We start from the raw sequence: 16,273 nt of genomic DNA, 5'->3' as shown, positions 1-16,273 counted from the left end.
AGTCAGTCACTTAATGTTCTGTGCCATTCTATTAGGTCAGTATTGTTTCATTCTTTCTAATCTTGCTTTACTTTCTTCTTCAGAGATTTGGATTGATTGTTTTGGTTTTTATTTTGACTTGGAACTTCTTTCTTGTGTTTGATTACTTTTTTGCAATTTGTGATTTAGATGTCTTTTAAGACCTCCTTCATTTCCTTAAACCAATTTGGTTGTTTTTTTTCCTGCAGTAGTAGTCAAAAAAATTCTATTTTAATCTGTTTGGTTTCATTGTGAGGATGTGTCCATAAACATTGCTTTCTTCTTTTTTTTTTTTTTTTTTTTTTATTGTGTGAGACTTCTCCCTTTCTTTGATCTCCAGACTTTCAGCTGGGCATGGTTAGTGTTGGACAATGTTTGGCTCCACTAAGGGCTTTTCATTTGATTATTGTATTGTAATGTCTTACATTTGGATTCCATGAGAGAGACTTTTTGTTACGTGTTCTTGGTGAGTTGGAAGGCCAGTTCAGCTTTACTTCTTCTAGCTTCCATTGCCTTTCCCTCGAGGGCATTCCAGATGATCCATTCTCAAAGATATTTGTATTCTTTGACAATCTCAATTTTTTTCATTCTCCTTCTTGGTGGGGTTTGTTATTATCCGGAGCTTTTCAAATGAGATTTTGAGACCTATTTTTTTAGCTTGTTTTGTAGTTTGAGGGTCAGTTCCTCGTCTTCTTTCCAGGTCTCTGCTTAGTAGGGCCATATCACCTGCAAAATCTAGACAATTGACTTTGATGACTTTGCTGTTTGTTCCTAGTTGGATTCTACTATAGATGTTAGTTTTCCACACACTACTTCTTCAAGGGCACAGTTAAATAGGTTTGGAGAGAGTCCTTCTCCTTTCCGTACACCTGCTTTAATTTCTAAAGGGTCAGAGTTCTCCTGAGAATTTGGCCACGGATTACGTTTGTAAGGATTTCTCTGATTTAGTGATTTTGTTGTCTAGGTTTAATTCTTTTAGTACAGTGATAAGGGATTCCTGATTTGAGTTGTGTGTTTTCTGATAGGCCATGAGGTTTTTTAGATTTAGGATTTGTTCTGGGGAGGATCTCAGAACATGCTTGGTATTATCAAAGTTGATGGACTAGTTGGGGTTCTGCCCTGTTTAATGGTACTGTAGAGAATATCTTGTATGTTGTCTAGGAATCCAATCCCTCTGTAGTCGTTCTAGTTCTCTTCTGGATTGGGTGGATGAGAGCTGTGTTCCATTCGTGTGGGATGCTTCCATTTGTCAATATTTCTCAAAAGATAATTTGGAGAGAGTGTATGGCAGTTTTTTCATTTGCTCCAAAGTTGAGCTGTGATTTGGTCTTCTCTCGAGGCTCTATAGTTATCGAGACTTGAATCGAATGACTGTAATTCCTTAGTGGAGGGTGGTTCAGAGTTTGTATTGGTTATTGTTGTTGAGGTCTTAATAGTCCATTTTTTCTGTGGGTTATTCACAGTTGAGGTGGTTCCTGAAATTTTGTCCTGCTGTTATGGGAAATATTTCTGTTTTTTGTCTTGGAGCTGTAGAGCCAGTGGGCTGTATTTGGTTATTTCTTGTTTAAAAGTCTTGTAAAAGATCTTCGTTTTTGATGAATTCTTCATTGATTTGAAAGAGGATCTGGGCTTCTTGTGCTTTCTTTATTCTTTTGATATTTTTGCTCACTAATTTTCGCATGTTTGAGAAGTTTTGTGTGCTATGTTCATTTCTGTGTGACTGACACTGTTTCCATGCTTCTCTTCCAGTTTCTCTGTCCACAGGTGAAGTGTGTTTTTTGGCTTTTGTTACGGGAGCTAAGTGTTTGATTTCACTTATTAGCTTTTTTATATTTGATCCTAAGTTTGGTTTTACAGGTCTTCAGTTGCAAGGGGAAACTCCATGGGGTTTGTTACCTTTCTGGGTTTTATTTGTTCAAATGTTTTCATTCCAGTCTTCGATCACTATATCAATTCTTTAGACAATGATCAGTTTCAGTGCGTTATGACCATCCTCAGATCTACAATATACACCTAGTGAGCAGTGTATCTTTAAACATGATACAGCAATACGTATCACAATATACTATCATAGAACCAAGGAAATGTACAGATAAAATACGGCAAAAAATACTTTTTACACCATGTCCTAAAGTGATAAGGCCATAATGGCATTGTCAAAACATATAAATATAATCAGCACAGCATCGTCACATAGATCTAAAATAAGGTGTAGAATAGGCCACGTCATCCACACAGTCATTATTGCAACTGGCTGCTGAAGTGCAGTAGCCACCAGAAATCTTTACCTACATCCTCCCTAGATGCCACTACTGTTGTGTTAGATGTAGTCATCATTTACGTAAAAAACATAATCTGATAAAAACACATTGTGTAAAATACACGTAGCAGACTTTTAAAATTGATACTATCATAGAAATCAATTGTGATACATTACAAGATGAATACAGTTACCCGTATAAAATTATTAAAAGGAAATACACGAAGAGGATAGGTCCGACTCTTTTTATGGTGAATTTATGGTCAACAATATACGTAATACATTGCCTGTAGCAACCTATAACTTGCCTATGAAAGATAAAATGTCTATATGACAGCTGAAGGAAAGACAGATCAATGATCAGGGCCCTCTGTTGGGTCAGCCACCAGAACTTAACCACTAGAGGGCTTGACATACATCGTGTTATGTCTCCCACAGAAAACGTTTAAACAACATATTAACAGTCAATAAATAAAATTATATAGTCTGGCTATACATTCCACGAATAGGTAGGACATAATCAGTTACAGGATTAGAGGGACTAATGTATGCAAGTAAGGCAAATGCCTACTGTTCTCGACATAAATCATCAAGTAAGTCTAGGTATAAATATGCGAGGCATTATTTGGTTATCGTAGTACATTATCAAACAAAGCAGAGTAGGCGTTGGACACACAATCGCTTTGACCATTGAGTACCCTAGTGGGCTCATGCTTTTTGGCTTTGTGAATCTCCGACAAGTTATATTTCTTCTTTTGGGATTGTTGGTTCTGTTTTTCCTTTCTGGGAAAGGTAGGTGGGTTGTCACCTCTGAGGACTTTAACATTTCTTCATGGAACTCTAGTTTGATTGCCACATGATAAAGTTGAAATTCACATATGTGCTGGTTTGGTAAGATCCATGTTTGCTGTTTTTGAGGTAGCTTTCTAGATGCTATGGATTTCGGGTTCATGTTGTGTGCTTAGTGTAATTTTATCAGTCTTATGGCATTTTTATTAGTTCTGTTATGTGCTGGGTAGTTTCCAACAATTTTGCTGTATTTCTTGCCTCTGGGCATTGAAGTCTACCATAAGTAGGACCTTTTTTTTTTTTACCCCCCCCCCCCCCCCTCACCTCTGGGATTTTTGCACATCACCATTGAATTGGTCCCAGAAACATTCTACCTTTTCGTTGTCCTTTCAATTCTCTTCATTTATGGGGGCATGTGCATTCACTATGGTGTATATTTTGTTAGCAGTTTTAAAGGTAAAGTGTGGAGAGTCTTTAGGGTTGTGATTCCAAGTTGGAAATGGAGTCCAAAATATTTTTGTCTATTATGAAGTGAGTTCCAAGGTACAATGTGTTTTTCAAATTTTTTTCCATACCTCTCATTTGTATATTCTGAAACCTCCAGATGAAAGTTATCATTAATGAATCTGGTTTCTTGTAGGACGATTACAAGAATTTTGTGGTTCTGAGGGTTTCTGTAAGACACTTTAATTTTCTGGTTTTTAGTAGAGGATTTACATTGAAATTAGCTGTGTAACCTGGTCTTCTATGCTTCATCTTGCTTAAGCTTCCAAGATGCTCTGGCTCATCTCTGCCTGATAAAGCTGCAGACTCCCCAGAATCTGATTGTCTGGTTGCACACTGTGGTGTTGTGGATTGTCCACCTTGAGTAATCTGTTTCACATCACATTCTTCCATAATTAATAATATTATGGGGTGGCTCCTATTGTTCCAGCTGGTCAAAGGCCATCTTTGGATTCTTGTGTCGGTCTGTGGGTGGTATTTTATTTTCAAAGGTCATTCCGTGTCAAATGCACAAGCTGATTAAGTTTGACGTTAACAGATTTTGGTGAAATTGTGTACCTAGTGTCCATACACAGTTAGGAAAACAACAAAAATTTTCGTGATTTTAATTAAAAGTTTACGAAGCCTTGGATTTTAGAATTTTTAGTTAAAAATTGCTACACCCTGGAGTAGTAAATTGCTATTTTCTCAGGAACCAGATGAGGTACAGACCTGGAAAAGTCATTTTAAGGCTCTTTAGATGAGCTTTAATTTGATATAAAACATGATTGCATTTAAAAATTTTTTTTTTTTTAAATTAAATACATTTTAATTTTCTAAAAAGCAATATTCTTAAAATTTTGAAAAAATCAGTTTTCTTGCACTGTACTCTCACACCTCTGAAAGTTTCATTTCGGGATCATCATGGCATCACATGTTGCAAAATTTTCAAGTTCCGTGTGTTGTGTGAAACATGACTTTCATAGCGTTTCTACATGAAGAAATCATCAAATTAATTTAAAAAAATTAGTTACAACATGACATTTATTAGCAGCTGTCTCTCACAACTTCTTATAAATTGGAATTAACTATAAAGGCTCTGTTGGTTTTGACCATGCGATTTCCAGGCAAGGTGAATATTTGGCTTGTTGGAGTCACTGGGTTCTCCACACACAGAACATCCACCACACGAATCCACACAGCGTCTGGCTTCTCTGGGTATAAAAGAGGAGGAGATGGGCCACACAGAGGAAGAAATGTCACATTTATTTAATCTTGTTCGTCTTTTTCCGAAAATGTGTGCAAGCCACCACCTGTTGTACACTGTAGTCATGTACCTATTTATAACTCGGTGGCAGCATACCTTGAGGTTTGATGGTCAATTGTTGTAATGAACTTTGAGCATATGAGAATATCTCGACAAAGATTTTTGTCGCATCTGGAACTACAGAAGTGAATCCGTGAAACGTCGGAGTCCCTGGAATCGTTAACGCTTTGCTGAAGTGGCTGTTTAGAAATGTGGCTGTCTCTGTATTCATCCTGAGTTACAAATGTAAAATGTAGTCCAGAGATGTTTTCCACTGCCAAGTTGAAAAGCTGCTGGACTGTAAGAATTTGTCATACAAATGTTGCAAACTTTCTCATCCTGCCAACCTCTTGACTGTGTCACAAACTCCATCGCAAGGCCCTTTTCTGTGAGCTGTTGGTGAAAAATGTCATTCAGCTTCTATGCCAAAATCATCTTGATGGAAACATAGATCTAAAGTTTTTCTTGTTTTGTATTGATTGGCAGTAACAGAACAGCAGTAGTATATTTCTTTGGGTTCAGAGTGCTTTCTCAAGGATTCAGTGAGCTTTTTCTGGTAGCTGTTGATGGCCACAGTCTGGAATAACGACATAACTGACACACTCTGTTTCTCCTGTGTAGTACACAAGAAATGGGTGAACAGTGGCTTGCTGACTTGGACCTCATCCTGCATCAAAAATGAGTAGTTTTCTGAAAAATCACAGCACACAGCAAACTGTGAATCGTGTAGGCTGTCTGTAATGTTTCATAAATGAACTTTGTTGTTTTTGCGATAAAGTCATGAGGACCAACATAGACAGCTTATTGCAAAATAAATTGATGATGTCTGTAGTTGATTTTTGAATGTTTCCAATTTAGACCTGTCCACAGAAATTCTGTCAGAAGGTGACATTATCTATCCACATTTCTTCCAATGCCTTCTCAAGTATGGTCTCGATTTCCTTATTCCCAGGGCACGAGTTAGTCTCCCAACTGACAGACTATTGATGGTGGCTTGCACAGAATGTTTGCAAGACAATGTTTATATGTCTTATTTCTCCACTTGTTACGGAGTTTAGCCTTGCATTTTCAGTTGTAAGTTTCAAATTTCGGCGAATGCTACTTATGTATCCCGTTTGTCACACAGGTGCCTGCTAGAATACAGTTTCTATGCCTCAACTCTGCAAATTTGGAAAAACTAACATGCATTTTAGGAAAATTTTCTTTAAACACTCTGTATGCCTCATTTAAATTACAAAGAACAAGTCTCTTTGAAACTTCAATTTTCTGATCACCTCTGTCCTTCATTGAACACAATCTTCTATTCTAGACATGGCCCTGTTTATGCCGCCACACTCATAAAATGACCAAATGGATTGGTCTTTTCCCTGGTATTTGATCTGGATTTTCCAAAATACCTATGTTCTATAATAGCTGCATCACTTAACGAACCATGTAGTTTGGGGTATTGAACACACTGTGTTCTCTCCCTTACACTCTGGTTCAGGCAGGCAAGTTAAAATTATGATTTTCTCCTTCCTGCTGCTTAAATTGGTCTCAGATTGTTTAAAACTGCATTCTTTCACACCGCAGTGTCACTTTCAGAAGACACTGCTGATAGATTCTTTTTCGTAGCAGAATCAATTCTGTTTCTCTTTCCTGCAGAATGTCTCTTAGACAATCTCTCTTTCACATGTGCAGTAGACTCTCCTACCTCTTGAACACATGTTTTAAGGGGCTGCAAAACCTGTGCCTGAGAAGTAAAAATGGGATCTGATTTGAGTCTGACATCATATTGTGGTCAGCATCTATTGTAGCCTCCTGTTCTTTTCAAATTATACAAGTTTTTTTTTCCTACGGCTGTCACAAACTTTTGCAACTTTTGGCATTTCAGGAAAAAGTGTACACATTCATTCGGAAACATTTCTCAGTCCTTTTGTCTGCCAACTATGGTTCATTGTTCCCAAGGAATTGAAACACTGCAAATTACACATCACATTTGTCCCTCCTTTTATGTTAATGTCTTAAATCAGCAACACCAGGGATTTCGAGAAAAAATTAAATAATTACAGCAGAAGTTGGATTTTACATTTATCACGATTCTACACCCAAAAATAGTCTCGATGGTTTTCATTAATAACTATGTAGAGGCACTAGGTATAAAAAGTTTCATCAAAATCTGAGAGCTTAAGGTAAATTTCCATTCAAAATTGTGTTTTGACATGGAATGACTCGCCACCTGCATATCTGCAGAGCCTTCGTCTACCTTCCCGGCAGGTGAACAGAAACTCTCCCTCTGTGACTGTTTATTATTGTGTGTTGGGGTAGCACTCCAATCTTGATAACGTGAGTGGACATGTGGCGTACTTTGTATACATGTAAATACTCGTAATACTCTGTGTAGTACAAGATAAACATGCGTGAGCAGAGTCACAGTTAATCTTAATTTATTCAAACAATGATAAAATAAACTTTCATTATATAACTCTGTTGCCATGTGAAAGTGTTGCCCCACTGTAGTGAAAATGAACCACTCGAAGAATTAAACAGTGCAGTTGCATGAGATTGCAGCCAAGAACTTATTTGATTACTAATTACCTCATAGACAACGTCCTCATTGTGGTATTGTGCTGTTAGCTCAGAATCTGGGACATTTTCTTGCACAGATCCTAAATTTTTTCTCACCTAGTTCACAATTTATGTAATATTACTGCTGCTCACTCGGACGTGCAACAACACACTCCGTCAGGTGAAGCAATAATTGGGAAATAGGTATGGGCTCGCAGTTATAAATGCCGACCGAACGGTGAAAGATAGTGTCGTTTACGGTTGGCGCACTTCGTATGTAGGTGTGCCTTCTCCCAGGTGAACGTGAAACTTCATTCGTTGTAGCAATGTGTTTGGTGAAAGAGTAGCATAAAAAAGGACTAGGCTGATATGCAGTATGAGGAAATGCTGCCGTAACTGGGTGTGCTAATATGACTGTCAGGCGGCTGACTTTCTTGTACTGTACCTGACTGGCTGGTGAAATTTTGAATGTCAGTTTCTAAAAAATGCTTGAGCAGTACTTTCTACTTCAGGAACATTTGTCACATCTATATGAACTAAGTCAGTGCAGAAGTTCGATAAAATTAGTGACCTGTTGCGTGTTGAAACATCCCCAACTCTCTTGCAGTTCCCTTTTTAGGTACTCCATGCCGACGTCTGCTCGTAGATACGTATCGCCGGTAGGTTTTCCGGCTTCACTTCCCGACGTGACGGCGACGACTCTCCGATGAGGTGCGGGCCTCGTGTTTTGTTATTACTGCGAGTCTTGTAAATATCGCCTTTGTTTAGTAATTTGCCCGGCTAAAACTCTCCCCTCTTACGATTAAGACAGCCTGCGCCACCTTTCAGAGGGAGAGGGGACGTCAGAGAGTCACAAAAGTTCATATTAAGCAGTCCGTAAAACACGTAAACGGTTGGCGTGTTAGTTAATGCCTGCGCTTTCCGCTAGACGGTGCTGACTTACTGCTGTATAGCTTTGGTTGCGTAAAACCTTCACTGATTAGCACCAGGCAAATGGAATAAGTACAACACTCTTGTATTTCACTTTCACTCTATATTCGAGGATTAAGATGGTGATGGATGAAGGTCTATTTAAAAGGTTCCTAGCCTGGAGGAATCTAAATAGTCCACAAATGCCGATATGCACGCGCTCTACGTCCAGAATCGCAACTACCGGCACAAGACACTTTCGAAAGTCCACACGCCACTATCTGAATACCGGTACCTCTCAATTCACTCGTATCGGCAGATAATTTGAGTTTCTGTCGTCTATATGTCCGTAGACTTCCAATCTAGCACTAAAGTCCTAAAATCCCCTTAATACTCCGTTCCTACCGACAGTCAGAGATCGTACACTACATCACTTTTAATCTCCGTAACATTCTAACAGTTTATCGTGAATCTTAACACGATAAAGTCCAATCTAATTATTGTCTCGCCGACTGACACGGGTTCCCCGCCCTTTAACAAAACAATCGAGGAAAAAAAAGGCGGCAATAATGACGATCGGGCCTTTTTATAGGTTTGCATCACGAGAGTTTAACGTCGCTGCCTCGTCCGTGATGGAGTTCCATGGCTTTGCTTTACTTAGTCGTTAAACTACTTGCTGATATACTATAATTTTGATCTGAAATTACCGAACTCTGATTCTACACTATTTTCCCCTATTCTATTCTTAATTTTAAATTATTCTTTCTATAGCTTTTATCACTGTAAACTGAATCGAGGTGTTACAATGTCCCATGTCAGATCTAATGTAGTACTCCACCCTCTGACGATTTTTGCATGTAAAAATGTTGTCAAGTAATTGTGTGTAACCTCAAAATCTCCCCCCCCCCCCCTCCCCCCCCTCCTTACTGGAACAACTGTCAAGTCTTAGTTACACATTTCTTACTAATCATTGAGGTTTATTACATTCAACTGGTGTAGTTAATGATTGTGTGTTTATCTACTGTGGCGGTAAATTTCTGTGGAAAATAATAAATCTCTATGCTCGCCACAGTGCCTCAAAGGAGTGCGCTGCCGAGAAGTGGACGCGGGAAAGTGCCGAGCGCGGAAATGTTGCCGAACTTTACGAGATCCTGGCGCGGGGAAAACATGTCGACAGCCGGTGCCAAAATAGCTGCACCGCACTGCACGGGGTTGCAAAGGGTGGCGACACCGTGGCCGTGAACTACTCGCCGGAGGCGGGTGCCGATGCCTTCAGTAAATTGATTCCTTAGGATGGATAGGACATGTGACTGCTGTGTACGGATGCAGGGGGAGCTGGCCACTGTTCGCGAACAGCTGAGCGTGTTGATGGCCGCTGTCTCGGAGTGTAGCGGCAGTGGGGAGTCTGGTGCGTCGCATGGCACACCCCAGGTGTTACGTGCTTCACCCACTGTCCCTGCTGTCGAGACATCTTCGCGGGTGCCGGGCGCGGTTGGGCCACCCTCTCCCCGAGGGGAGTGCCGGGTTCAGCGGCGTTTGCGGCGCACGAGGCGGAGGGTCAATGTGGAGGCCGGCCGTGTGGCATCGCCCGCTCTGCCTGTGAGTGGACATGTGGCTGCTCTTCCAGCAAGGTCCAAGCAGGCACACGGGGGGAGGGGTTTATTAGTTATTGGGAGCTCCAACGTTAGGCGGGTGATGGAGCCCCTTAGGGAAATAGCGGGAAGGTCGGGGAAGAAGGCCAGTGTTCACTCTGTCTGCTTGCCGGGGGGTCTCATCCGTGATGTGGAGGAGGCACTACCGGCGGCGATAGAGAGCACTGGCTGCACCTGACTGCAAATTGTTGCTCATGTCGGCACCAATGACTCCTGCCGTCTGGGTCCAGAGGTCATCCTTAGTTTGTACAGGCGGTTGGCGGAATTGGTGAAGGCGGAAAGCCTCGCTCGCAGGGTGGAATCAGAGCTAACTATCTGTAGTATCGTTCCCAGAACCGATCGCGGTCCTCTGGTTTGGAGCCGAGTGGAAGGCTTAAACCAGAGGCTCAGACGATTCTGCAGAGATCTGGGGTGCAAATTTCTCGACCTCCGCTATCGGGTGGAGAAATGTGGGGTCCCCCTGAATAGGTCAGGCGTGCACTACACGCCGGAAGCGGCTACAAGGGTAGCGGAGTACGTGTGGAGTGCACATGGGGGTTTTTTAGGTTAGAGAATTCCCTCCCTAGGCCCAACAAGACGCCTCCAGAGATGCGGCAAGGTAGGAGTAGGCAAAATGCAACAGAGAATAACAATATTAATGTGCTAGTAGTAAACTGCAGGAGCGTCTATAGAAAGGTCCCAGAGCTGCTCTCATTAATAAACAGTCACAACGCCCATATAGTACCAGGGACAGAAAGTTGGCTGAAACCAGACGTAAACAGTAATGAAATCCTAAACTCGGATTGGAACGTATATCGCAGAGACAGGCTGGACAGTGAAGGGGGAGGCGTGTTTATAGCGATAAGAAGTGCAATACTATCTAAGGAAATTGACGGAGATCCGAAATGTGAAATGATTTGGGTGAAGATCACGGTTAAAGCAGGCTCAGACATGGTAATTGGATGTCTCTATAGGCCCCCTGGCTCAGCAGCTGTTGTGGCTGAGCACCTGAAGGATAATTTGGAAAATATATCTAGATTTCCCCACCATGTTATAGTTCTGGGTGGAGATTTTAATTTGCCAGATATAGACTGGGAGACTCAGACGTTCATAACAGGTGGCAGGGACAAAGAATCCAGTGAAATTTTTTTAAGTGCTTTATCTGAAAACTACCTTGAGCAGTTAAACAGAGAACCGACTCGTGGCGATAACATATTAGACCTTCTAGTGACAAACAGACCCGAACTATTTGAAACAGTTAACACAGAACAGGGAATCAGCGATCATAAAGCGGTTACGGCATCGATGATTTCAGCCGTAAATAGAAATATTAAAAAGGATAGAAAGATTTTTCTGTTTAGCAAAAGTGACAAAAAGCAGATTTCAGAGTACCTGATGGCTCAACACAAAAGTTTTGTCTCAAGTACAGATAGTGTTGAGGATCAGTGGACAAAGTTCAAAACCATCGTACAATATGCGTTAGATGAGTATGTGCCAAGCAAGATCGTAAGAGATGGAAAAGAGCCACTGTGGTACAACAACTGAGTTAGAAAACTGCTGCGGAAGCAAAGGGAACTTCACAGCAAACATAAACATAGCCAAAGCCTTGCACACAAACAAAAATTACGCGAATCCAAATTAAGTGTGAGGAGGGCTATGCGAGAGGCGTTCAATGAATTCGAAAGTAAAGTTCTATGTACTGACTTTGCAGAAAATCCTAAGAAATTTTCGTCTTATGTCAAAGCGGTAGGTGGATCAAAACAAAATGTCCAGACACTCTGTGACCAAAATGGTACTGAAACAGAGGATGACAGACTAAAGGCCGAAATACTAAATGTCTTTTTCCAAAGTTGTTTCACAGAGGAAGACTGCACTGTAGTTCCTTGTCTAGATTGTCACACAGATGACAAAATGGTAGATATCAAAATAGACAACAGAGGGATAGAGAAACAATTAAAATCCCTCAAAATAGGAAAGGCCGCTGGACCTGATGGGATACCAGTTCGATTTTACACAGAGTACGCAAAGGAACTTGCCCCCCTTCTTGCAGCGGTGTACCATAGGTCTCTAGAAGAGCAGGGCACAGGTCATCCCCGTTCTCAAGAAGGGACGTCAAACAGATGTGCAGAACTATAGACCTATATCTCTAACGTCGATCAGTTGTAGAATTTTGGAACACGTATTATGTTAGAGTATAATGACTTTTCTGGAGACTAGAAATCTACTCTGTACGAATCACCATGGGTTTCGGAAAGGACGATCGTGTGAAACCCAGCTCGCGCTATTCGTCCACGAGACACAGAGGGCCATAGACACGGGTTCCCAGGTAGATGCCGTGTTTCTTGACTTCCGCAAGGCGTTCAATACAGTTCCCCACAGTCGTTTAATGAACAAAGTAAGAGCATATGGACTATCAGACCAATTGTGTGATTGGATTGAGGAGTTCCTAGATAACAGAACGCAGCATGTCATTCTCAATGGAGAGAAGTGTTCCGAAGTAAGAGTGATTTCAGGTGTGCCGCAGGGGAGTGTCATGGGACCGTTGCTATTCACAATATACATAAATGACCTGGTGGATGACATCGGAAGTTCACTGAGGCTTTTTGCAGATGATGCTGTGGTGTATCGAGAGGTTGTAACAATGGAAAATTGTACTGAAATGCAGGAGGATCTTCAGCGAATTTACGCATGGTGCAGGGAATGGCAATTGAATCTCAATGTAGACAAGTGTAATGTGCTGCGAATACATAGAAAGATAGATCCCTTGTCATTTAGCTACAAAATAGCAGGTCAGCAACTGGAAGCAGTTTCTTCCATAAATTATCTGGGAGTACGCATTAGGAGTGATTTAAAATGGAATGATAATATAAAGTTGATCGTCGGTAAAGCAGATGCCAGACTGAGATTCATTGGAAGAATCCTAAGGAAATGCAATCCGAAAACAAAGGAAGTAGGTTACAGTACGCTTGTTCGCCCACTGCTCGAATACTGCTCAGCAGTGTGTGATCCGTACCAGATAGGGTCGATAGAAGAGATAGAGAAGATCCAACGGAGAGCAGCGCGCTTCGTTACAGGGTCATTTAGTAATCGCGAAAGCGTTACGGAGATGATAGATAAACTCCAGTGGAAGACTCTGCAGGAGAGACACTCAGTAGCTCGGTACGGACTTTTGTTGAAGTTTCGAGAACATACATTCACCGAGGAGTCAAGCAGTATATTGCTCCCTCCTATGTGTATCTCGCGAAGAGACCATGAGGATAAAATCAGAGAGATTAGAGCACACACAGAAGCATACCGACAATCCTTCTTTCCACGAACAATACGAGACTGGAATAGAAGGGAGAACCGATAGAGGTACTCGAGGTACCCTCCGCCACACACCGTCAGGTGGCTTGCGGAGTATGGATGTAGATGTAGATGTAGATGTAGATGTAGATGTAAGGAACAACTGGCAGCAGACGCCCCTCCACACAGCGGCAGGATTCGGCAGACGGGGTGCCGCTGTCCTGTGGTGCGGGGCGGCAGTGGGCAGACAGCTCTGCAGCGTGTGGCGAAGCGGCTGTGGTGAACCTGCTTTCGTGTGTGGGGGCGGACCGGTCTGCCGCCGGTTACGGCAGAACACCGCTCGAGCTTGGCCTGGCCTACAACAGGACAGTGGTCTCTGACAACCCTACCACAACAAAGGTCAAAATTTAATAAAGATTGTGGTGTTGCTCACGCTGCTACATACTGAATTTTCGGGGAACAACAAAGTTATTATGTGGCAGGTGTCATTAGAGCACAGTTAATAAAGTCATTTCATATAATAATGAATAAACTAGGCACTCATCTTTTCGTGTTTCCCACGCTGGTCTCGTTGTGAACTCGTGACTCAATCGTCGAAAATCTAGGTGGTGCTGATTCCGAGCTCGGATGCAAAGAGGCCTAGGTTTTATTAAGCTATATTCAAAAGTTTTGTAGATGCGCTTCACAAACCATTCTTGATGATTAAACCTTTGAAAGTTAGCACAATGGTGATATAAAAAAAAAAATTAAATCTGCACTCCGAATTTAAGTTACACTTCCTTTTTATTGCCTTTGTTGCAGTATTGCGTAACACACAAAACATCACTTCACAATACAAAACATACTTGAAAACATCTTCCTCACTGTTAAAGTTCACATTTTATAAGCTGACTATGTTATGCGTCTTTCCCGCATGACGTTAAAGACTTGATGTTTCCAAGGATCGACTCCAACTAATAATCACTTATGCGCCCAAAAATCAGAGTTACAAGTACGTCAAAGAACATAATAACAAAAGAAACAATATACATAAGAATAATATCATTGCAATATAAACATATCGATGAATCAAAGTACCTGTACATTAATCAAATCAAATCTGAATGTTGTCTTAGAAATATGTTAACCACTCTACAGAAACACAGTACAATATTGCTGGTATCGAGAGGTTCCGGTGAGCTGCCGTAGTGGCTATGTAATTAAAGTACCATTACAGGTCGTAGACATACTGAGAGGAATTTGTCCCATGTAACGTGGGCCTGTCATACAAAAATAAACCGATATAAAATCCTGGTATACCTCAAAACAAGTGCCAGCAAATTACTCAACTACTTACTCCCTCCATGTTTCTTCTCCTCCTCCTCCTCATAATATTGGTCTCCCTTCTGCTTGTGAGACACCTGCCTTCAACTTTGTTCACAAGTTCTTTGACCTTTGCAATAGTAGTTCGTCTTCACACTTAGCCTGCTGGCAATACGTCCGGTGATTGGCCGGCAGAGGAGTGCGGAACTTTATTGAAAGCGCTGTCGTCGTCCTCATTTCCTCATTCGTTCTTACGTAGTTGAAAGTTCAGACAGCTGTCTCCATCCACAGCGATCTTTAGCCTTTCTTAATATGGTGTGAAGAGGCAGGCTGGCAATCTTCTCTTAATCCAACCATGTGTTTGCTGCTCTCCCACTTCGTTTTCTGCCCTCAATTTTTCCCTTTGTGATGGTCTTCTCTAAATTATCCCCTTTCCCTCTCGAGACGTACCCGAGGAACTGAAGGTATCTTTGGCTGACACGAGAAGATAACCTTCTTGTGATTTTAAGTTATTCTGTTATTGAAATATTTGTTCTTTTTGTGTCCACGGTACACGTAGCATCCTCCACAGACACCACGTCTCTTACCGTTACCTTTCACGGTTCAGATCTCGCATCTGTATAAGAATACAGGAAACACCAGTGCTTCTAACGGGTGCATCTTCGTTGTCTCGGATATTGCCCGATTCTGCCATACCTTAGTGACTTTGACCATTGCGGCTCAGCCGAGAATAATTTGTCGCCTTATCTCTTTATCACATTTTCCTGTGATATTGATCAGAGAGCCTAGATATACATAATCACTATCTCCAGATTCCTTAAGCATCCTGTAAGCTGGTTTTGATGGATGCCTTGGCAATTTATAACCATTAGCTTGGTTTTTTCATGTTTATCTCTAGGCCAAGATTTAGACTAATATCTTCTACTCTCGAGAACAGGTTACCAAGTTCTTCCTTACTTCCTTCTATGACTGTAGTATCATCTCCGAAGCATAAATTGCCGATTTTCCTGCCGCCGATAGAAATACCACCGTCCCAGCCATCCGGCACTTTCCTGATTACACACTCTGCATAGATATTGTAGAGCTGAAGTTACGGTACACAACCTCATCTGACGCCATTTGTTACGTCGAAAAATTCTGAGTATTCGCCGTCTACTTTTATGGTTTCAGTATGGCTATTATAAAGACCTTTTAGTAAGGATACCAGGTGTTTTGGAACCACAGACTGGCTGAGCACATGCCACAACTTGTCCCACATGTCACAATCGAAGGCCTTTTTATAATCTAGGAAGCAGATGTAGGCAGGGACACAGAACTCGTAACATTTTTCAATTATCTGCCTTAAATTAAAGACTGCCTCTCGAGTACCTTTACCTGACACGAAACCTGCTTGTTCTGCAGAAATCTGAGACTGCAGAAAAATTTTTAGGTGTTGATTTAATGCTACGGTACTATACTTGGAGCTGTCCCTAACTGATCCTTATTTGTGCAGAGGAATTAGGACAGATGTAGTCCAGTCTTAAGGCCATTGTCCCGTTTTACATACCTTACTACATATTAAATGTAGGGCATGCATGCCTTCCTCTCCCACCGCAGTCATCATTTCTTTGGAAGTACCATCTATACCTGGGGATTTGTTGTGTTTTAGGTGCTTGATGGCATTTTAGGTTTGACTGTATAGAATATCAGGTTCTTTATTTGATTCCGTACAAATGTTCTCTTCTTCGATGTTGTTTCCGTTGC

The sequence above is a fragment of the Schistocerca serialis genome, unplaced genomic scaffold (assembly GCF_023864345.2).
Source record: "Schistocerca serialis cubense isolate TAMUIC-IGC-003099 unplaced genomic scaffold, iqSchSeri2.2 HiC_scaffold_1420, whole genome shotgun sequence".
In the NCBI taxonomy this organism is placed as follows: domain Eukaryota; kingdom Metazoa; phylum Arthropoda; class Insecta; order Orthoptera; family Acrididae; genus Schistocerca; species Schistocerca serialis.
Note: the sequence above shows the minus strand (reverse complement) of the source record.